Below are 23,762 nucleotides of genomic sequence, written 5' to 3'. Positions count from 1 at the left end.
CCACCTTTTAATCCTGCCTCACATGACTACATTTGTGAAAGCTGCTTCTATATTCTTGTCCCCCTGGGGGATTCCACATACTCTGTTGTCAGAAACAAATCCAAGGCATCATTTCCCTCAACAAATTCTGTCCCAAACACTAACTTCGCTCCAGGTTTCATGGGGCTTTAGTTATAAAGCTGCCATCTATCCTGAAAGCTTCTTGAGGAGAAAGTTCCTAAGAGTTTAATTGGTCCAAAGCTATGCTTGCTTGACCTACTCGGTATTTTTAAAAATTTGAACTAGTTGCTGATATGTAGAAATCAGGAAGTTTTTAAAATGTATCTACTTAGGTTCCTCTTGAAAATTAGACTATCTAGTAACAGGGGGTCAACATTCCAACAATGCCAGGATTGACTGGGTGCTGCTTTTAATGACAACCCACTATCTCACTTTCTTTCACTTCCTGCTTTGTCCTGGGATGGATCTTTTCAGCTCAAGAGGTAAGGATAAAATAAGTGAGCAAATGCTTTTTAGTGCCTGGATTATGGCAGGAACACCACCCAAGATCCCAAACAGCTTTGCAACTAAGGGATAGGTAAGGTTGCATCTTTACTTGCATAGCAGAGAGATTAATACAAGCAAAACAAAAGCAAATGCAGTGGCTCGGGAGAGTTTTATTTCTAAATACCAGAATCTCTCGGCTAACCAAGCTGATCATTTTCTTACAAGAATTGGGAAATTTCTGCTGACAGGAGCTTAATAATATAAAACATTATGTTTTTAAAAATGATAGCCATTACATTTTCTCATCAACATTTAGTTTTGTTTTACTTCCTGAGTTCCATCCTTTTGATAAATTCTTGGAAAAGGACCACAGGGTCCTATGCCTGGTCATCCTGCTGCTCATAAATGGATCAGTTCATGTGTATTGAGTCATCAAATTAAGGTTTTGAGGGGGGATGCAGTTCATTTCAGGGCCACATGAATTGCTAATGTGCTTCTGAGCTGAAGGAAATTAGGTTTGGTTTCTTCCTTCTTTTCTGCTGTAGAGAACCTTTAAAATTTAAAGTCGTAACTTCCACGCTTCCTCTGCACTTGACATTTTTTGAATAGTTTCATTTTCTTGCCCAACAATAGTGTTCTGGTTTTCTAAGGCAAATATGTCCCTCCTTTGCTCTAGAGGCAGCTGACTGGGAGAAAACCAAAGGGAAGGGAAGGATATTAGAAGAAATGTGTCATATATGCCACAAATCCTAGGACGTCAACCCTTTCTCAAGACAGCAACCATTTCTATTTCCTCCAGATCTTGAAAAGGTACAGAGACTATCGTCATCATCGTGTAAGACAAGACAAGGATTATTTTGCTTAATACATTTTCCTATTTTTGTCATGTACACAGTAATTAACAAAACTTTTTTATATGGTGACTGTTGAATGATAACCAGTTTTTCCTGGATCTCAGAAAACCATGGAGCAGGTTCACTGTGGGTTGAATGAAGATAAATTCTACAAGAAAACTAGTTTTTGGGGGCAGGTTACAGCTCCTTGGGCAGTCATTCAGGACCCTAGGTGCTTAGTTACCTTGTCAAATTCTTCTTGGTAGGAGAAAACATCCCCAACCTTGGCACAGAATTGCTTCTAGAAGAGTGAAATAATAATGGCGCTTTTAAAAATAAACTGTTCTCTAAGGATACGAAAACTACACTGGGAGATGTAACCAACCCTTAGCTACAGCCAGAGCAAGCTGCTAGGGAAACTGTGAAATCAGAAGATTTGGGCTTGAGTATCATCTCCTTTCACGAGAATGTCGGAGTCAAAAAAAAACTGCACCTTGGAGTCACATCACTGGGATTCAGATTCTACCTTGATCATTTCAGCAATGTGATTTTGGTCAAGTTACTTCACTTCTCTGGACCACTGTTCTCTCATCTGTAAAATGGGTGTAATAACCGTATCTACTGCATGGGTTTTTATAAGGATTAAATGAGTTAGTATATGTAAGGCATTTATAACACAGCCTGGCATATAGTCAATTAAATATGTCAGATTATCTGTGGGCCCTCCTATCACTGTAGTTTCCCAGGTTTTCCTACTTGGTCTTGTCTGAGCATATTCTTCCTATTTCACATCCATTACCACCAAAATCTAATATCTGTACAAAACTTGGAAGTTTACAAAAATGCTTTTGCACTTTACATCTCATATAATCTTCACATCAGCTCCTAGTATTTTTCCATTCTGTCTGATTTTGGACAACCAGGTACCATTTTCTCTTCTCTATGCTTTCCCTTAAATCACAAGGTCTCAACACCCAAGAACCAGATTTCCTAGCATTCTAACCAGCAACTGAGAGGTTTTGTTTTTTTAATTTTTGTAAGAGTCACAGCAAAAAGGCACATGTGGAAAAGCTTAAAGGGGAGGAGAGGCAGAGCCCTCACTGCTCCAGAAGCAGTGGTGGGAACCAATTCCTCTGCCCTCCAGCAGAGGGTAGACAGTGGAGTGATGCCAGTGGCATTTGGGCATCCTCCTGAGAAGCCCCACATTAGGGCTGTACTTCCTCACCTCCTGAACTAGTGGTGGCTTTTCCTTTCCTTCATCCCTTCCGCTTCTCTAAAGATCTTGTATCCTCTAATTCAGTGGTCCCCCATGTTTTGGGCACTAGGGACTGGTTTCAAGGAAGACAATTTTTCCATGGATGAGGGTGGGAGGCGAGGTTATTTCGGGATGAAACTGTTCCACCTCAGATCATCAGGCATTAGATTCTCGTAAGGAACGTACAACCTAGATCCCACACAAGAACAGTTCACAATAGGGTTCATGCACCTATGAGAATCTAATGCTGATCTGGCAGGAGGTGGAGCTCAGGCGATAATGCTCACCCACCCCCTGCTCACCTCCTGCTCTATGGCCCAGTTCCTAACAGGCCATGGACCAGTAATGGCCTGAGGCCCCAGGGGTTGGGGACCCCTGCCCTAATTCAATCTATGAGACCCCTTTTTGTTTGAAATACCTAGTGTTTCCACTTTCTTAACAAAACCTAAACTAATACACCTACTTTATATTAGATAATACATATTGAGTACTCACTATATGTCAAGCACTGTTTTAAGCATTTAATATGAATTAACACATTTAATCCTTATAACAATGCAGTTTGAAAGGTGGCACTATTACTGTGATTTTTAAAGATAAGGAAGCTGAAACACAGGGAGGGTAAGTTACTTGTGCATGATTATTGCTATATTCTATTGACTCTCCCCACCTACTGAATGTTTACTATATGCCTGGCATTATGCTAAATTCTTAAATAAGCAAGGAGTCTCAGGTTTCTCCAAGATTACATAGCTAGTCAAAAGCCAATCGGGAATTCTCATTCATTTCTAACTCCCTGTCCAATGCTTCTTTCTCCAAAACTTCTGCACAGAAACAACTATCATGGGAAAAAAGGACAGATAAATTGCTACAGTTAAAGTGTGTTTGTGAATGAGTTATCTGCCTTTTGTTCTATGCGCTCTTTACATTTTACCAAAGAAACTGTTTTATTCCAAAGAATGAGCCTGCCATATCCCATTAGGCCCAGGGACAGTTGGGTATTGCCATATAAAACACAAGTAAGGGGAAATGGGAGGAAAGAAGTATTGAAGAAGAAGAGGGGGAGAAAGCATGTGGTGGAAGAGGGGCCAAGAGAAGAGTAAGAAAAAAGGATAAGGCAAGAAGATGAAGAGGAGAGAAAGAAGGCAAAGCCACAGGCTTTTTCTATCATCAAACCTACCAGTCATACATCAGAGTAAAGGCAGAAAAGAGAATCTTCCCACCTCCTATTTCTACCAGGGGATCAAGTTCTCTCATTGCAAGAAGTGCAGTTACTAAAATATTCATTCCCTTGCCCTGGATTTACATTATAATGCACAATCCATAAGTGTTAGTTATTTTGGTTGCTTGATAAAAATTTGATGCATTATGATTAACGTGCATATAATAGTCTAATTTTATTATGTTGTATAAAGACTTCAAAAATATATGGCGCCTACGCTTTTCCAAAGTGTAAGAAAACAGATAAGGTTTCAGACAGTCAAAGAAAGATTGCTTTCATTAAATTATGCCGTTATTGAATTTCTTCCCCTATGCTGTATTTTCCCTGTTCTCAAAGCTGTCTGCCGCATGAGCAATGACTTGGTGTGGGAATTTCCCCTAGATCTCTGGAAACAATCCTTGAAGATACTGTTTAAATAATTAGAGGATTTTTTACTGAAGGTCTGCAAGTAGTGAAAATGTGTTAGAAAGATGTTGGAAAAGCGAGTTAGTGTTGTGACCAGGTTACTTGGAGATGATGCACACTCTGGCTATAGTCCCTGGGACATTTTGAAGCTGAAGAATACTGATCACCTACTCATGCTAGGTACTTTAAAAACCCCTTTCAAAGTGAACCTATTCTTTTTTTTTTTTTTTTAGACACAGTCTCGCTGCAAGGCCCAGGCTGGAGTGCAATGGCATGATTTTGGCTCACTACAACCTCTGCTTCCCAGGTTTAAGTAATTTTCCTGCCCCAGCCTCCCGAGTAGCTGGTACTACAAGCACACACCACCACACCCAGCTAATCTTTTTGTATTTTCAGTAGAGATGGGCTTTCACTATATTGGTCAGGCTGGTTTCAAATTCCTGACCTCAAGTGATCTGCCCACCTTGGCCTCCCAAAGTGCTGGGATTACAGGCATGAGCCACTGTGCCCGGCCTATTTTCTTTCTTTCTTTCCTTTCTTCCTTTCTTTCTTTCTTTTCTTTCTTTTCTTTCTTTTCTTTCTTTTCTTTCTTTCTTTCTTTCTATAGATACGGAAGTTGAGGCTTGGATAACCCTATCTAAGACAGATCTAGTAGAGTTGACTTGGGGATACCTTGTACTCATTGCTCTTTATTTTACATTAGAACTATAAGCTGCTGGACCGATTAAACTGTTCTGGTCACTGAATCTTGAATGGATTAACTCAAGGATAGAAATTAAACCTGAGTGTTCAACCTCCTACAAGGTCTGTAAGCTCCCTCTTCTCTCATATCCCTCCAGCAAATCCTCTTCTACTTCAGTCAACTTGAGTCTTTTTCTGTTGCTTACAACTCTGTATCTGACTGATACAGAGCAGGGCTGGATTCGAGCCCCAAACTTAGTGAAGCCAATACACAAGGCCATGTTGACCTTCTGCAAAGAAAAGTGAGACTCCACCATCTTGCTAACCCCCCTGCTAACCAAGGGGCCCTGCATTCTCCCCATCACAAGGTCAAACCTAGAATAGATGAATGAGGCTAAAACCAGGCATCCTCCTAAATGCAGCACAGAGGAGGGGACCCTGGCCACCAATTGCTACTCCTCAGCACAGCATTCAGCTCTGCTTCTTGGGCAGCTCTGGGCCTGTATCTCTTCCCAGGCCTGTGGGCCATGTGCTCCCCACTTTACGCTGCTAAGAATCAGCAGAAAGGCCTGGGTTCTCGGCTTCCTTAGGACTAGCTCCCCCCACAGCTCATGTCAAGCAATAAGCAGGTGGAAGGATTATACCCTACGAGACCGATGCTCACTGGTATTGTCCAGGGGCTCTCAGGATCCTTTTGTTGCTTCCCTACCCCTGCCTAGTCCTGCATCCCGGGAAAACAGTCTTCACCACAGGTCATCCCACTGCCTATTTCCAGCCTGATTCAAACCACTTGTCCTGCATTTTCTTTTCTTAGGGCCTGATACTATGCAGATAATAGGTGACATTAATAGATGTATGGTTGCTAGACTGAGGGAGATGATAATCCCAAAGTACCTGGGGCTGGCTGGGCCATATATGGTATGCTGCATTCCATTATTCCATCCTAAGGTGAGACTTTAAGACGGAGTTTACCAAACTGAAGCACATGCAGGAAGGTGCCCTGATACCAATGGGGTCTACAAAACAAATCATGAAGGACTTGGCACAGGATTAAGAAGAATGGTTAGTGGGAGGGAAGACACATCAGTTTCCTTCACACATTTGGAGGGCCAGGAGGAGAGGGGGAGGACGGACATGTAGTGGTTGAGGTTCCAAAGGACAGTGCTAAGATAGAAGAGTGGGAGTTAAGGAGAAGAGCTTGGATTGACGTAGAAACAAATGTCCTAATTAGGGCTTCCTTCTCTGGTACTGAGTATCTGTTCATTTAAATCTCTAAGTAGTAGTAGGTGACATCCACACAGGAACACTGTTGGAGGAACTCCAGGCTCTAGGGGGATGATCAGATCATATGATTCTCAAAGTCTCTCTCTCTTCAAGAGTCCAGGACTACATTGCACTTAAATGTTGATGGACAGTATGGGAGTAACTAAATAAACTGTTCCATCCATGCTCTGAAATCTTGATGGCCCCTATAAAAAAAGAATTAGAGCCACAGGGCCAAGTTTACAATGTTTCATAAATTTGAAAAAGCAAGCTGCATATTATTTCCATATCATATCACATATTTTCTTTGGGTAATATGTGGGTACATGAAAACAAATGTGCAAACATACCACACAGGACACACACACACGTTACAGAAAATAATACTAAATCTAGGGAAGGATCCTGGGACTGAAGGTGGTAGTCAGAGAGGAGTTTAACTTTTTCTGCTGTTTCTTTTCTTCCTTTTTTGTTTAAACAAGGAGAACATGTTCATATATTACTTCTGGTATTAAAAGCGAAAGGAAAAGTGCTAATGGCTATGAAGTCATTTGAAGTTTAATTGCTTGATGATTGGTTCATTTATTCACCAATATCCATCAGGCTCCTCCTGGGAGTCAGACACTCTGTAAAGAGACAGGGTGTGGTGGGAAGACAGACTGTACCTTCCCTCAAGGAGCTTATGGTAGAGGGCCGGCAATCACAACATGGAATGAAAGGCACTGTGAGGGGGCACACAGCTCAGGCATGGAGCACTGGGGTGGGTGTCCAGAGCCTGAGGGCTGAGGCCTGGTGGGTCTTATTGCGGGTGATTAGAATTTTAGGCATAAGTGACAGTATGTGGCAAGATCTAGAGTGAACAGAAACATGGCCTATTTGAGAAAATCAAATGAGTTTGTTAGAGCTAGTGGGAGGTAGGAGGACCTGTGAAAGGTGAAGCAAGAATACAGGAGGATACAGACAATAAAAGGGCCTTATGGGCTAGGTTACAGACTTTAGACTTTAGCCTAAAAGCAGAGGGGAGCCATTGAAGAATTATAAGCAAATGAGACTAAGCAATCTCAGGCTAGCTAAAGGCTGAGAGGCTTTGGGCGGTTCTCAGAACACGGCCTATAAGCATTCTACTTACAAATACACAGTCTTGATTTCAAAGAGGTACAACAGAATCAACTGGTAATTATCTATATGCAGATTAATTACCTTGTGAATTACCAGTGGCAAATGAAAAATGTTACCCCAAACCGATTTTCCATTCTTGCACAGGACACTGACGGCTGCCTTTCTGTCATCAGTCACCAGCTCCCCTAGGACTGTAAACTCATTTTAACACTGGACAGATCCAACACGAATCCAGAAGGTAAATCTTTGTTAAAAGTGATAAACATAATGCACCAGATAGTCGAGTGTAAATGACTGCTCATTCAGGAAACGCTCACAGCAAGCACCTGTTGTGTTCCCAAGGAACTGAACTATCATGCCTTGAATTCAGTGGAGCCACCATTTGGTGCAAATGTGTTTGAATTTTGGCCCCTCATGAGATCCGTGGTGTTTGGGAGATTACTTAATCCCTGTGCATCCATTCCTTCATCTGATGTAAAATACGGATGGTGCAGGGAAAATCTATGCAGGTTTAGAGTTAAAAGTCAGTAGGCATGCTGAGAATCAAAAATTAAACACAGTCAAAATTACACTTAAAAAAAAAACCCCTTAACTCCTCTTTAAATTGTGAGCATTAGGCTCTTGGAAGCCCAAAAGCATCTGTTTCTTTCTTTCCTTCTTTTTCTTTTCCCATCTTTTACTGATTCACTAGAGGTTAAATTCTAGTTTGAGGGGCTCGGGAAGAAATGGTCAAATAGGGTAAGGGGTGGGTTATTTAGGTCCCTTCCTATTCAAATATGGTTTTGTTCAAATAAGTTAAATGTGTATTACTATTCAATTTCACTTTAGTACTGAAAGCATTACAACTACCTAGAGTCTTTTATTGCAGAGGATTAAATGAATATATTTATGTATATACACATATATTTTTATATATACACACACTATATATATAATACACACACACACACACACAGATTTTGATTCTTGGAGTCCCCAGGTTTAAAAAATCTGAGAGCAAGATGAGTGTGGAGTAGACAGAATGGTAGTGATTTTTTTTATATAAATAATATATATATACACACACACACACATATAAATGTATATTGTGTGTGTGTGTGTATGTGTGTGTGTATGTCTGTGTGAATTACCAAGCACATATCAGGTGGTTTAGGCCTCTCCTTATGTCTACTGGTCATGTAGAATTGAGAACTGATTACTCATCCCTGCCAACCATTCACCCTGGAATGAATCTTAAATAATAGAGCTTGGAAGTTCCTTTAAAATTATACAATCTGAAGACCTTATTTTATAAGGAGGAAACTGAGGCCAGGAAGGGGAATGATCTGTCAGGGCCACTCTGCTACTGAGCACAGAGGTGGGATGGTCTCCTCTCTCCTGACAGCCAGTCCAGAGCTCCTTCCATTTCACCATATTGACCCTCCAAAGGAGCTGGGCTGTGTCTGTCTAAGGGATGAGACACCTTCTCCCACCACACATACCAACCCCAAGCCTACAAAATCTTTCTTTAAAATCATGTTCACAATTATATAGTACGCAGAATTCTCTGTGCACTGTTGACGGAATACTTGGGGGAGAAGAGAGAATACTTCGAACTATGAATCGAAGACCCAAAGCTTCCTAGGATGCTGAGGAAATGCTGAGTTATCCTCAGATTCATGGCTATTTAGGTGCTTGTTACTACCCTCTCCCTGATCCAAATCCCACCTCAAGAGTTATAATTAGGTTCATTCTGTAGGTTTCTACAATGACCCTCCTCCTCCTTCAAACCCACTGCATGAACAGGGTCCACCAAGATCTACCCAAGATGAAATGTCCAGGAAAGTAGCATTCTCTGTCAGGGATGGTGCAAAGACTGGTGCAGACACAGTGTGGATTCACTGAGATAAAATATCCAACCAAGAGAGAAGCAGCTTGATGTTTCCTTAAGCATCTGTGACCTTAGCTCAGGAAGGTATATACTTTCCCTCAGTATAACAAGAGAAAACCAAAAATTGCTCTCAAATTTGAGAAGTCTGTACCTCAGCTGGGAATATTGTTCTCCTGCAGGGTGTGTATCATGTGGGTTGAGGGGCTCATTGGTGACAAACACCTGCCTACAAGTGTGTAATGCTTCCAGATGTTTCTTAGCATCCAGATGTACAGCCTGCCTCAGCTACTGCTGCTTCTATCAAGATGAACACTGTGTCTCTGCTTCATGAGTTATATCCTTGAAAACATAATATGATCATTCATGGGATGTGAGAATTGGTGGTTTTAGTAAGCATAAACTAAGGGTTTTAGAGTCAGGCAAACCGAAGGTAAAATTCTGGCAAAATTTTAGAGTCAGGCAAACCGAAGGTAAAATTCCCTAACACAAACAGCAAGTTCTTTGTGCATCAGTCAATTCCTTATTTGTGAAGTAAACCCAACAGCAGCAACTTCCCAGAGTCATCACACAGATGAAATGATGCACGGAAGGCTCTTAATAAATACAGATGACAAGGTAGGTCATGGAATGATAGAATGAAGAGTAGATTTTCTCAGAGGAGACAGGGAAGCTTCTGTCTAGTCCAAGACTGTAACCTCAGCACTTAGTACATGGCAGGAGCTCAATAAATATGAGTAAGGGAGTGAATGTATGAGCACCTGAATGGCCTCTGATTTGCAGCCCTGTAACTGCTTAGAAAAGTCCTTGAAATCTCTGTCAGGCTTTGGTATCAGGATGATGCTGGCCTCATAAAAATGAGTTAGGGAGGATTCCCTCTTTTTGTATTGATTGGAATAGTTTCAGAAGGAATGGTACCAACTCCTCCTTGTACCTCTGGTAGAATTCAGCTGTGAATCCGATCAGAGTGGGAGAATGGGAGAAAATTTTTGCAATCTACTCATCTGACAAAGGGCTAATATCCAGAACCTATAAAAGAACTCAATCAAATTTACAAGAAAAAAACAAACAACCCCATCAAAAAGTGGGCAAAGGATATGAACAGATACTTCTCAAAAGAGGACATTCATACAGCCAACAGACACATGAAAAAATGCTCATCATCACTCGCCATCAGAGAAATGCAAATCAAAACCACAATGAGATACCATCTCACACCAGTTAGAATGGCGATCATTAAAAAAATCAGGAAACAACAGGTGCTGGAGAGGATGTGGTGAAATAGGAACACTTTTACACTATTGGTGGGACTGTAAACTAGATCAACCTTTGTGGAAAACAGTGTGACGATTCCTCAAGGATCTAGAACTAGAAATACCATTTGACCCAGCCATCCCATTACTGGGGATATACCCAAAGGATTATAAGTCATGCTGCTATAAAGACATATACACACGTATGTCTACTGCGGCACTATTCACAATAGCAAAGACTTGGAATCAACCCAAATGTCCATCAGTGACAGACCAGATTAAGAAAATGTGGCACATATACACCATGGAATACTATGCAGCCATAAAAAAGGATGAGTTCATGTCCTCTGTAGGGACATGGATGCAGCTGGAAACCATCATTCTCAGCAAACTATCGCAAGAACAGAAAACCAAATACCGCATGTTCTCACTCATAGGTGGGAATTGAACAATGAAATCACTTGGACACAGGAAGGGGAACATCACACACCGGGTCCTATTGTGGGGAGGGGGTAGGGGGAAGGAATAGCATTAGGATATATACCTAACGTAAATGACGAGGTAATGGGTGCAGCACACCAGCATGGCACATGTATACATATGTAACAGACCTGCACGTTGTGCACATGTACCCTAGAACTTAAAATATAACAATAAAAAAAAAAAGAAAAATTCCTTGAAATCTAAGCTTGCAGTGAGAACTAGATTGAGACTCCAACTCACTTCAGAGTTGAACCACTGAAAAGCCCTCTTCTGTCACCACCTGAACTGAATTCACTCCCTTTCATCATGTCACCCTCTTCATGTTACTTCTTCTCTCCAGCTTCTAGCCCAAGGGAGTGAGTGGTGTACAGGGGGGTGTACCTTCTAGACACTGAGTATCAGTGTGCTCTGCATCCTTAACCCAGGGAATTGTAGGTTCAGGCAGCAGGACAGACAGCGCTGGGCTTCAACAGAGTCTTAAAAAACTCCTGACTAGCAGCAGCTGACACAGCTTCCTTCGGCATCCCATGCAAGTATGTATAAAGCTATACGATGAACCTTCACTCCCCAAAGCACCAAAGTCTGTCCCCAGCAGTTAACCTACTTCCAGAATTGAGAGGAGAGTGCTATCTTGCACCAATGAAATGGAAATCTTTTAAAAAATAAAAATCCGGCCGGGCGCGGTGGCTCAAGCCTGTAATCCCAGCACTTTGGGAGGCCGAGGCGGGTGGATCACGAGGTCAGGAGATCGAGACCATCCTGGCTAACATGGTGAAACCCCGTCTCTACTAAAAATACAAAAAAAACTAGCCGGGCGTGGTGGCGGGCGCCTGTAGTCCCAGCTACTCGGAGGCTGAGGCAGGAGAATGGCGTGAACCTGGGAGGCGGAGCTTGCAGTGAGCCGAGATCGCGCCACTGCACTCCAGCCTGGGTGACACAGCGCGAGACTCCGTCTCAAAAATAAAAAATAAAATAAAAAAAAATAAAAATAAAAATCCCTCTTTGGCCACCAAAGCTACATAGCTGAAAGAAAGAGAACCCATTGTCCTGAAAGCATGAGGGATCAGAGTCCATTCATTCTTTGTCTTCCCTGGATACAGAGATGGAAACTCAATGCCTACCCAAATACTGAGCTCTCTTTTCTATTGAAGGGAGCCTTGTTTGAGGGGCCAGAGTGCTGCTCCCTGCATCATCTCCAGTTCTCCCCCCAACTCCTGCTGACAATCACAATGCATACATCATAGATTTAGATTCTTGGAGTTCCCAGGTTTAAAAAGTCTGAGAGCAAGATGAGTGGAGCAGACAGAATGTTCGTGATTTATACATACATATATACACACACACACACACACACACACACACACACACACACACACACATATATATATATAAATTGTTCTTATAGAAAGGTGCTGCAATAGTAGCAAAGATGTGAAGACACTTGGGGCCACTACACACTGGGAATTGCCACTTTCTATCTACACTGTATCTTTTCAGACTGTGAAGGTGGCGGTGGGGTGGAGGCATGAATAACATTTACTGAGCTCTTCCTATGTGTCAGGCATGGTTACAGCAGCATATAAGTACTGACTCCCTTTATTCTCCCAACTACCCCCTGAGTACAGAGAACAAGTCACACGGCCTTTATGTGGCAGAACTGCATTAAAAACAACAAATAACATGAAAAACCCAGAGAATGAACTAAAAAAGATGAGTGAAATAAAAAGGATTGGGACAGAATCCCATAATGCAACGTTATAATTAAAATTTGCATTGGTGGCACACAGGTGCAGAATGAACACTGGAAAACTGAGTCAGAGATGCAAAAAATAAAATGAGAAGATGTCTAAGAAGGCAGGAAAATACCAAAGTAATGAACAATAATGTCAGAACATACCATGCACAGAGAACAGAGATCCTAAGCATTATCTGGATTTGTAAAGAATGAAATCAGTAAACAAAGATACCCAAAATAAACAAAAAATTAATCATAATTGTAAGATTAAAAGATCTCATTGTATTTCATAAGAGAGATAAAGTTAGTGAAGCCTTTTCTCCTAAATACAGTCAGCTAAATTTATTAAATTGAGGATTAATAAATATTTCTGAAGCAGTAAACTGTTTCTATTAAAAAGAAATTAAGTTTGAGCCTCCAATCCTACATCAAAACAAATTTCAATAGATTAAAGAGTTATCTTGAAAATGAGCAATGTATAACCTTGGAAACAACTATGTTGGCATTGTTTGGATTTTTGGTTGGAGAACCTTTGTTTTTGCTTAGAAGAAAAGGTAATGAAAAAAATTACAAAACATGAATGGATTAGACTAATACAGTTTAAAATTTATATCCTAAACAACCCAATCAAAATTTAAAAGCATAAAATAGAAATATTTTTGCAAAAAATCTGGCAGACAATGGGTTACTATTAAAAAGAAATTAGAGACATTTTTGCATTTTAACAGGGAAGCAATAATTACTATAATTCTAAATATATATGAATATTAAGCTTACAAAACAAGAAACTCATACACCTCATAACCAACAAAATGCAAAATAAAATGTGGCATCAGCATGGCTTGTCAAACTGGCAAAACAGAAGAGAGAAGCAGGTGCTTTCTTAACTGCTGGTAAGCCAGTTTTTTTTTTTTTCATAACCAGTTCTGCACTGGGTAGCAATAGCACTAACGATGTATACATTTGACCCAGCAATTCGAATCCTAGGCATTTACCCTATGCAACAATCAAACAAGTGCATCGAGATGTACACAGGAGGAATTTCAATAGGCACAGGATGTTCTATTTACCCTGTTCTCAGCTGGTCATGATTATTTTAAAAACCACCATGAACATAAATCCTCCAAGTGTTTTGAACTTTTGAATTTGTGAAGCATGTTCACAAATGTCATCTTATTTAATTTTTAAAACAACTTCCTGAGGAAAGCATTATTATGTCTATCCCCATTTAAAGACAGTGAAAGACAAAAAGGGTAAGTCGAGTGTAGCCTGAATTAAAGGTCACAAAGTTTTCTCTGATGTCTGAAATTATGCCATTAAGACAGAAAATATAATGGTAGAATGGGAATGGTGAATCTTTAGACCAACTCCTTTCTCTTAAAAATTAATGAATTGGCATTTAGAGAGGCGAAGTTTCTTACTAGGGCATACATAGTGATTCTGGGACACTTCGCTTGGGCTAACTCACTGTAACGTACAAACATTCTCAGAACAACTTCGTGGGCTTACCCTCAAAGTGCTTCTCTTTGTTGTTAGCTTATTAGGTAAAATGCATACACCTCAGAAGCTGGAAATGGGACATATGATGGGTTAGCTCTGATGGAGAAGTAGGAAGTTAAGGAAGATGTGAAGAAAGGTGTCAGAATCTCCCTGGCAGCCCCATAGGCTCTGGGTATACAGTAAGCACCTGGATGGGTCAAAAGGAGGACTACAGGAAAAAGAGGGAACCAATGCCACATGCTGAATGTACCACTCAGGCCAGGGCAAGTTCTGATCCCTCACGGGAATAGGAATTCCCAGCTCAGGCAGGTGGCCAGAGCTGTGCTGTGGGTTCTGCATCTGCCCACCAGATGTCTATTGGCTTCTGGGCATTTTCTGTAAGGACCCTGGACAGCACTTCAGGCACACTCAGAGAAAAAGGCCCATCAGACTCTCTCTACCCAGAGATTCTAACAGGGCAAGTACAAATGTCTCCTGGGAGAATTTGTGGGAAGTTTTGGTGGGAGATTTTAAACCTGGTCTCAGCCTCTCTCCTCAGCTGCTTCGAATTCATTTGGCAGCACATTTATCAGTACTTGATTATTTAAAAGAGGAGGCCCTGAAGAGTTGGTTTGGGGAGCTAATTTAGGTCCGGAAGATAACAGCCAGTGTTTGGTTTTCGCGTGTCAGGTGTCCTCATATTTGATAAGAGCAGACTGGTATTAATGAAGCCAGAGCCCACCTGGAACACTTCAAGCTCATTTCCTGCTGGCTGGGGCTGTGATTCCTTGATCGGTTCCTTATGGGCCACTTTGCCAAATCCCTGCCCTGCCACTCTTCCTTAGCCTCTGGCTTGGCCTCTGCCCTCAAGCTAGGGGAGGTCGAGCTGAGGAGCTCTGCAGGGCCAGCCCAATCTACAGGAGATGTGTCCTTCTCTCCATGCCTCTGCCTCCTGCTGAGACCAGGTCTGCCCTGTGGAGGAGAAGGAGAAGCTCTCCCTCTGGGATGCATCCTGCCTCTCTTAACTCCCTTGACTCCAGTGCCAGATAATGCACCCTCCCAACTTCATGAACAGACTAATTGGGAGTTGTTTACAGCTCTAGATCTCAGCAGCAGTATTTCTACAGGCAGCAATTTATTACTTATTAAAGCAAATGTTCCAAAGTTTATGAATGATTTTCCTTTCTTTTTTTTAATATGAGTGGATTCAAGGTTATATCTTTAATAAAATCCCTCACTCCTGTGCTTTCTGGTGTAGAGAGCTCCTGTGCTTTTTGGGAACAGAGAAGATGGAGCTCCCAGACCTCAGGGGCACAGTGCATGGTCCTGTGAGTGCACCCGGGAGCTCCATCCACCCTGTGTAGCAGCCCGGGACTGACTGGTGGGGACTGCTGGTCTGGAGCTCCATGAGTCATGGCTCTCTGCCTTGATCAGGGAGTAAAAGCTCCTTCGGGCAGCAACCCTGCCTTATTGCCCTTTGGTGACATGATGCCTGCACACAGTAGGGGCTCAATCATCATAGAGTGGTGGAAGGCGGTGTTTTGACTGATGAGCTCATTAATTATGCAAGACCTGTAATTGTGAACATGCACAGCAGGTGGCAGTGTGTGGGGTCAGGTCCAAACAGCAACTGTACCCAATCCTCAATCCTCCTTATCTCCTCTGTGGCTTTCCCAATTTATTACCTTTTGTGATCCACATAGCACCTGGAAATTGTCTTTCTCTAAACTCCTACTTCAAGGTGTGACTAACTTAATGCTTGAACATTTATCCCATGTTCAGGTGCTTCAGGCACATCTGTTTTGCCTTCTTATCTACACTGTGCATGCCTCATAGGCAGACATCACACCTTCTTCCTCTGTTGCATGTATGTCTCCCTTCTATCACTAAGGACTCTATGAGAGCTCAATATGCATTTGAATTCAGTTGAACCACACATAGGTATAATGATAAAGAAACAAAACCCATAGGATTTGGTTGTTAAATCCTAGCAAACACCTTTGGATGCTGTGTGATCTTTGGTAAATTACTTAACCTATCTGACTTTTGATTTCCTCAACTTGAAGATTCAAATAATAGGTCTTCCCTCTTCCTGGATGGAACAAGGACCACAACTTACAGAAAATGCCTACCCTCTTTTCATAAGCCTCCCTCTTCCACCCTGACCCACTTCCCCATGCCCCTCCTGACTCCCCCACTCCCTTTCATATTTGAGCCCCTCAAGAATCATTAGCAAGTCAATTGTGTCATGAGGCCCATCAATGTACTGTCCTTAGGGATTTACTATCTCTTCCCAATGGCCTCATATAACCAGAATGGGGGACAGACAGACAGACCTGACAATTACAACATCTGCTGCAGTTTGGCTGCCTGTAGGGGCAGTAACCAGGGGAATAAGACCCTAGGCAATGGCAAGGACCTCAAGAAGGCTCACTCTGCCCTTCACATGTGAGAAGGTTACCCGCAACACATCCAGTTTCCCCAGGCAGGGACATTTGGGCATACTGGAGTGACAGGCTGATCATCACACTGTTACCTTTAGTTCCAGAGCTTACCCCCCACTCCCAAGTTTTGTCCTTGACAGTAAAGCCTTTCTTTTACAATCAACTGATCTAGGGATTTGCCTTTTCCCAAATTAACACAAAACAAACACATACACGTGACAATAATTCCAATAGCTAATCTACCGAGAAGTGATTATGTGGCAGATACTAGGTATTTTACATGTATTCATTTGTTAATCCTCCCCTCAAGGATGTGGGGTAGGTACTGTGATGAACCTCACTTTACAGATGATGAGCCAAGGCACAGAGAAAGGGTGAGTAACTCGCGCAAGTTTGGAGAGAAAGGGACAGATGATAAGCCATGAGGTCTGGCATCCGTCTCAGCTTCTGGGTAGTGCCCTGCCCTGACTCTCTAGGTCAAAACGTGTTTTTGGATGGCCCCAGATAAAAACAGCTACCACTTATGAACACCTTCCACATGCCATATGCTATTTCAGATATTATTTCCATCCTCCAGAAAGAGAGATTAAAGATTTGAAAAGTTAAATGATTTATTCAAGATCACCCAGGTGGAAAATGGTGAAGCAGGAATTCAAAGCTGAGTCTAACATGCCACACTGTATCCCAAAAGATACTTCTCCTTTGAAAAACGGGGGACAGAAAGAAAGAGATCTAGGGAGATTAACTGCAAGAGGATGTCTTCTCAAGGAGTGGTCCTAGCTGCCTCCTCCTAACCAAGACCCTGGACAGACACATTTCTCCGGCAACTTTGTTTCCTCCTCTGGCGTCTGCCGATTAGACAGAACCTTGCGGGTTATTTTCTTACCATGCTCCAGGTTCTACCTTAAGTAAAATCTTTGCAGCCTCTCCCTCCTCTTCCTCCTCCTTCTCCCCCATCATTGTTCCTACCACCGCTCATTACCATCCCTGGAATCTCTCCAAAACAAGCACTGCCAGGAGAAGCCATTGTCTTGTCAGCAAAGTCCATTAAAACTGTCAGGCTCCCTAACAAATCAATCAGGCACCAGGAGGCCTTTCAAAATGATATCATTTGCCATTCAGGCAGAAACAAATAACTATCCCAGGTGACTGGCGGAGGCACAGGCCATGCGCCAAATTGCACCGTGGTCTCAGGAAAACAGCTAACATTTTCTACCAACAAACGGCACAGGATATGTATATTTCTCCCATCTTAAAAATCAAAAAAAAACAAAAACAAAAACAAACAAAAAAAACCCCACACTTTCTCTTGACCCCTCTTCCCTCATCAGCCAACATCCTATTTCTTTGTTCTCCTTTGCAGTCATGTTCCTAAAAATGGAGTGGGTCCTGACTCACTGTCACCATTTTTTGTCCTCCCATTTTCTATTGAGCAAGTCCAATCAGATTTTTGTTCACCCTTCTCCAAAACTATACTTTTCAAGGTCACCCATGACCTCCAGGTTGCTACATGCAATGATCCTTTCTCAGTCCTAATCTTACTTGACTTAGCAACAGCACTTGATCACTCCCTGTCTTTGTCAGAGTACACTTAAGGCTGTAATAACCAACTCCCAAATCTCAGTGGCTTAAAATAGTAAAGGTTTCTCACCTACGACACATTCCAATTTGGGAGGGGAGGGTACTACTCCATGCAGACATTCAGGGGCCAGATCCTCCCACCTTGGGTTTCCACTATTACTGAGGACTATCGGGTCCTCTACTGCTCAAAGAGTGCAGGAGATCTTACTGGCTAGACCGAGAGGGGGCATAGATCACTTCTACCCACATTGCACCATCCAGAACTCAGCCACATGGATGGACCCAAATTCAAGGGAGACCGAAATGTAGTGTAGTTATGTGCTCAGGAAAAAAAGGACTTGTTGGGTGGGCATCTCACTAGTCTCTTCCACGGTCCTTCTACACTGTCTTTACTTTGCTTCTGGACACTTGACTCTCTTGGTTTCCTCCTAACACACTGGCCATTTATTCTATCTCCTTTTCTCATTCTATCTCTTCTCTTGAACATATGAATGTCCCATGGCCTAAAAGACTAGCTGTTTACCAATTGTCCTAAATTTATTTCTGCAGTTAGACTTTTCTCCCAGCCTCCAGGCTTTGGCATCCAACTGCCTACTTCACATCTCCACTTGGAAGCTAGAAGGCACAGCAGACAGAACGCTCTAATATGAATGCCTGGTCATCCTTCCTCCAACCCAGCAATGACACCTCCATCCTTCCAGTTGTTTAGGTACTAAATCTTGTAGGCATCTTAGACTTCTTTGTTTCTCTCACACCTCAGATAGAACACATCAGGAAATCCTGTTAGCTCAGCCTTCCAAACATACCCACCCACAATCCCACTATTTCTCACCTGCTGATATAAGCCACTGGCACTCTCAGCTGTGTTACTGTAGTGGTCTCCTAAGTGGTCTCCCTGACACTGCTCTTAAGCCCTATAACCTATTCTCAACATGGGAGCAGAGAGGCCCTATCACAACGTAAGTCAGATCACATTACTCTTCTGCTCAAACCCCTGCTGTGTCTCTCATTTCACAAAGGAAAAGCCTGTGTTCTGACCATAGCCCACAGACCTGCTTGACCCACCCACCTCTAATACCTCTCTGACCTCCAGCCTTTCCCTAAATAGCCAGACCTTTGCACTGGCAGTTGCCTTTGCTGAAAACATCAGAGCCAGGTAGCACAGGGTGCATCTCCTCACTTCCTTCAAAACTTTGCTTAATATCATCTTCATAATCAAGCAAACCCTGATGCTCAATCTGCCCTTTCCTCTTCTATGTTTTCAGGGTTTTTTTTCCTCTTTTCATTTTGTATCTAACTTATTATATATTATATATATACACACACATGCATATACATGTGTGTGTGCATGCATAAAATTTGCTATGTCTGTTATTTCTTGTCCATGTTCCACTCCTACCCCTGCTGTGATATAAGCTTCACCAGGGCAGAGAACACTTTTTGGCTTACTGATATATTCTAAGTTTCTAGAACAGAGCTTAGCACACAGTAGGTGCTTAATAAATATTTTTAAAACAAATAATTAGTGTTTTGCAGCACCAGAAGTTATAGAAGTTATAGAACATTCAGAGTTAGTCTCTCAGTGGCTAAGCTATTCCACTTCGATTCCTCACGCCTCTATTCCAATCATGTCATTCTAAACCCTTTCTGGCTCCCCACTAAGTACAGATCCCAGCCATCAGTGAACATCCTCTGCATTTTTGTCCCAATGCTCTTCCCTCACTGTTGCTCCTACTTCCCCTACGCATGAGACCTGTGTGCCGGGCAAAGTGACTGCACAGCTGCTACCTTGACAAGGCCCCATTTTTCTCCCCTCTGTGTCTCTGCTCCAGGCTTTCCTGCTCTTTTTAATGCAGCCCCTGGGACCTAGTCATCTCCCAATGGCTATTTCGAGAATCACCTCCCACAAGAAAGCCTATCCTGATGTCCCCAATTGAATGGACGCCAAACCCGTCTCTAAACAGCAGTGCTCTCATGTATCTCTCTCATGTCAGCTTCCTCCTCTGAATAAAACTTTTGAAGGCAGGGCCTTTGTCATGTTCATCTCAAGCAACAAGTATAGGGCTTTCTGCTCATTTATGTAGATTTTTATTTAACAGGCAGTTCTGTTCTGTGCTAGGATTGAGGTCAACCTCCTTGACTTCAAGATGCCCAGTTGGGAGAGGAGATTCCTAGAGGAACAAGCAGTTTCAAGATTATGCTATCAAGGTCCTTTGAGTGACGTGTCAACTTGGATAGGGAGGGGGTGTCCTGGGGAAAGCTTAGCACAGGAGGTGACAGCTGAGCCAAGACCCAAAGAAAGAACAGGTGTTTAAAAGAAGAGGCAGGTGGGGGAGGAGAGGCGTCCAAGAGTAAAGACCAGCAAGGGACTCAATAATTTGTGTTAAATTCAATTCAATCAGTGAGAAATGTTCTTTGATGCTCTTTCAAATGTTTGATTATATACACACAATGTCTTAATGAGATTGAGGAAAAACTCTGGTGCCTTTAGGACCAGAAAAAAAAAGAAGTTTTAACTTAATAACAGGATTTTGCCTGTCAATATAGCCTTATTAACATTTCCTGATGCTTTCACATCCATGACGTATTTTTCTCACAACTATCCTGGGGATATAAAGAGCATGCTATTAGCATTGCCATTTCACAGACTTAGAAATAAACTTGGAAATGTATGGCTTGTTGACCGTTGACTGACAGGCATACTAACTCTGTTTTCAAACACAGGCTTTTTTGGGGGGTCATTACATGGAGACTAAAGATAGGGTTCCTGAAATGACTTAGGGGCTCCATAAATCCCATGAACCTTATGCAAAATTCTCCAAGAATTTTTTAGGGCACTAAGTTCTGTATCTTTCATTATATTTCCAAAAAATTATTATTTTAAAATATGTACAAACCACTGCATCATACCATAACCAAGGCCCCTGAGAAGAAAAGAAATCTTGGCTTTCATGATAACCTTGATCAAGATCAAACTTGGGACTAGTTCATACAGTGCCTGCCTAGAACAAAGTTCCTGGGGAAAGAAAAATAAGGGGAGATGTAGAATACAGACTCCGAAATCTGAACTGCCTTCATGCCTGGACTAAAGGCCTTGTAGGAGATACCCAGAGAGCCAACGGCTGCTTCAATCCTGGCATAAATAATGCCTTCTAGTCAGAATCCGAACTCTGTGCAGTGTTTGGGTTCAGTGCCACTAAATTTAAAAGACCTTTGCAATTTCAAACATACACTATTTGGCTTGGATTAAATGTCATTAAAGTCTAATTAAGTGATTACTAGCAGCCAACTCTGAGTCCACCTGATGGCCAGGTGCACTTACTCAGTTTGTTCCTCCCAGTGGTTCCCACACTTTGGAGAACATCAGATTCAACTGGGGTGCTTATTAGCTGTATAGCTATCCAGAACTCATCCCAGGCCCACTGGCCTCATTTCTGGGAAGGCCAGCTGTATCAGTCAAGTGTGGAAAATCTGGGGTAGAAAGAGAATGAAAGAAAAAAATGTGCAGTGTATCCCAACCACCCTCGATGACAATAACCAGGTGGGCAGGGACCTGGGCAGCTCCTAGTTTGATAAGCACCCCTGATGATTCTTATCACCAGAAAGGATTTTTCTGGGAAACACCCACCTCTTTAGTGGCTTCCAAATTTGGCCCTGCATCAGAAATGCCTACAAGGTTTCACACCAACTCTGACCAGGTCCACTCCAGACATACTAATATTTTTTTAAGGGGTGAAGCCCAAGAATGTGTTTAGAAAGCTCCTTAGGTGATTCTGATGGTCAGGAAAGGAAAACAATGATTAGATAAAGGGTTATTCTGATGATGAAAGCCTACATATTCACCATGCTTTCCTCTCATTTCCTCTTCAAGAGAGCCCTGACCACCCCCAGCCACCACCATCAGCCAGTGTTCTTTGCCCAAGAAAGGAGAAAAAGTCTGATGCAATATTCTGCCCACTTACGAGATGAGGAAATTCACACATGGAAGGATTGGCCCAAGACTAGACTGATTTTCCACCTTCTGGCCCTGTCACTCTTGTGAGGACTTGAGAGAAGGGCTCAGAGTTAGAATCTCCATGGAATATGAGAAAATAATTTCCCCACACAGGGGCTCTCATCCGGGCCTTGGAGAATCCTACCTGGGAATTAGAATCAGACCTCCCTAGATGCTGAGAGCCAGGCAGGTAAACTAGAGGCCCTGTCTCTCAGTTGATTTCATTCTAAAGTGGGATATGATTTCATTCTAAAGTGGGTTATAATTTCATTCACACGTACGTTAGCCTCCTGGGATGGTTCAGAACAGGGAATTGAAGGCCACAACCTATAGGGTAAACTCAGCCACTTTTTTTTAAAGCCTGAAGACTAAGAATGGTTTTTACTTCTTCTTTTTTTTTGAGATGGAGTCTCACTCTGTCACCCAGGCTGGAGTGCAATGGCGCAATCTCAGCTCACTACAAGCTCCGCCTCCTGGGTTCATGCCATTCTCCTGCCTCAGCCTCCCGAGTAGCTGGGATTACAGGCACCTGCCACCACACCTGGCTAATTTTTATATTATTTAGTAGAGACAGGGTTTCACTGTGTTAGCCAGGATGGTCTCGATCTCCTGACCTCATGATCCGCCTGCCTTGGCCTCCCAAAGTGCTGGGAGTATAGGCATGAGCCACCATGCCTGGTGGTTTTTACATTTTTAAATAGCTACATTTTAAATGGTTAGATTAAGTACCTACATAATAGCCTAAATGTCACCTGTTGACCTGCAAAGCCTAAAATACTTACTATTAGATCCACTACGAAAAAGTTTGCTGACCCCTTGTTTACAGGATTAAATAAAATAATCTATATAAAGTGCTTGGCATATGTGTACTACCTGCTATTATCTTTCTAAAACCTTTTAGGAGCTGAGAACATCCCCCAGCTGACAGCCAGCAACAAAGCCGGGACCTTACCCTAGGAAAATAAAGAACTGAATTCTGTCAACAGCTGGTGAGCCTGGCGGAGGACCCTGAGCTCCAGAGGAGAGTGCAGCCCAGCCAATGCCTTTCTTTCAACTGGGTGAGACTGTGAACAGAGGGCCCAATCACGCTGTGCCCAGTATCCTATGCACAAAAATTGTAAGATAATAAATGGGTATTATTTTAAGCCACTAAATGTGTGATGCTTTGTTACATTGCAAGACAAAACTCACACAGGTGCTCCAAAGGCACCAACACACCATGAAGTATGCAGCTGGACCGTGGAGACACAGTCATTGTCTGGTTCAGAATGGGCAACTTAATTATAGTAAGAAGTTAAAATTTAACAGCACCATCCACTACGACCCAGATACAGTATGATATAAAGACATTTTTCCTATTGCAGAATATGTGAAGTGTCTATATGTATTTATTGATGCCTTCTAAACCCTTTCCATTACTTTTGCTTGAAGCATTGGTATAATTCATAAGGACTTTCAAGACCACTTCAAGAGCCACAAATAAAATTCTAAAATTGTCCAGGATCCACAGGATAACAAAGCCAGAAATACCTTACAGATCATCCAGTAAAATAGTCTGGCCCTTTGTTTTACACATGAAAAAACTGAGCATCACAGAGAGGAAATAATTTTTCCAAGGATACATTCTGAACTAGATGCAGAAGAGAAACTAAAACTAAGGCC

The sequence above is a fragment of the Papio anubis genome, unplaced genomic scaffold (genome assembly GCF_008728515.1).
Source record: "Papio anubis isolate 15944 unplaced genomic scaffold, Panubis1.0 scaffold11, whole genome shotgun sequence".
In the NCBI taxonomy this organism is placed as follows: domain Eukaryota; kingdom Metazoa; phylum Chordata; class Mammalia; order Primates; family Cercopithecidae; genus Papio; species Papio anubis.
This window is presented reverse-complemented; position numbering follows the sequence as displayed.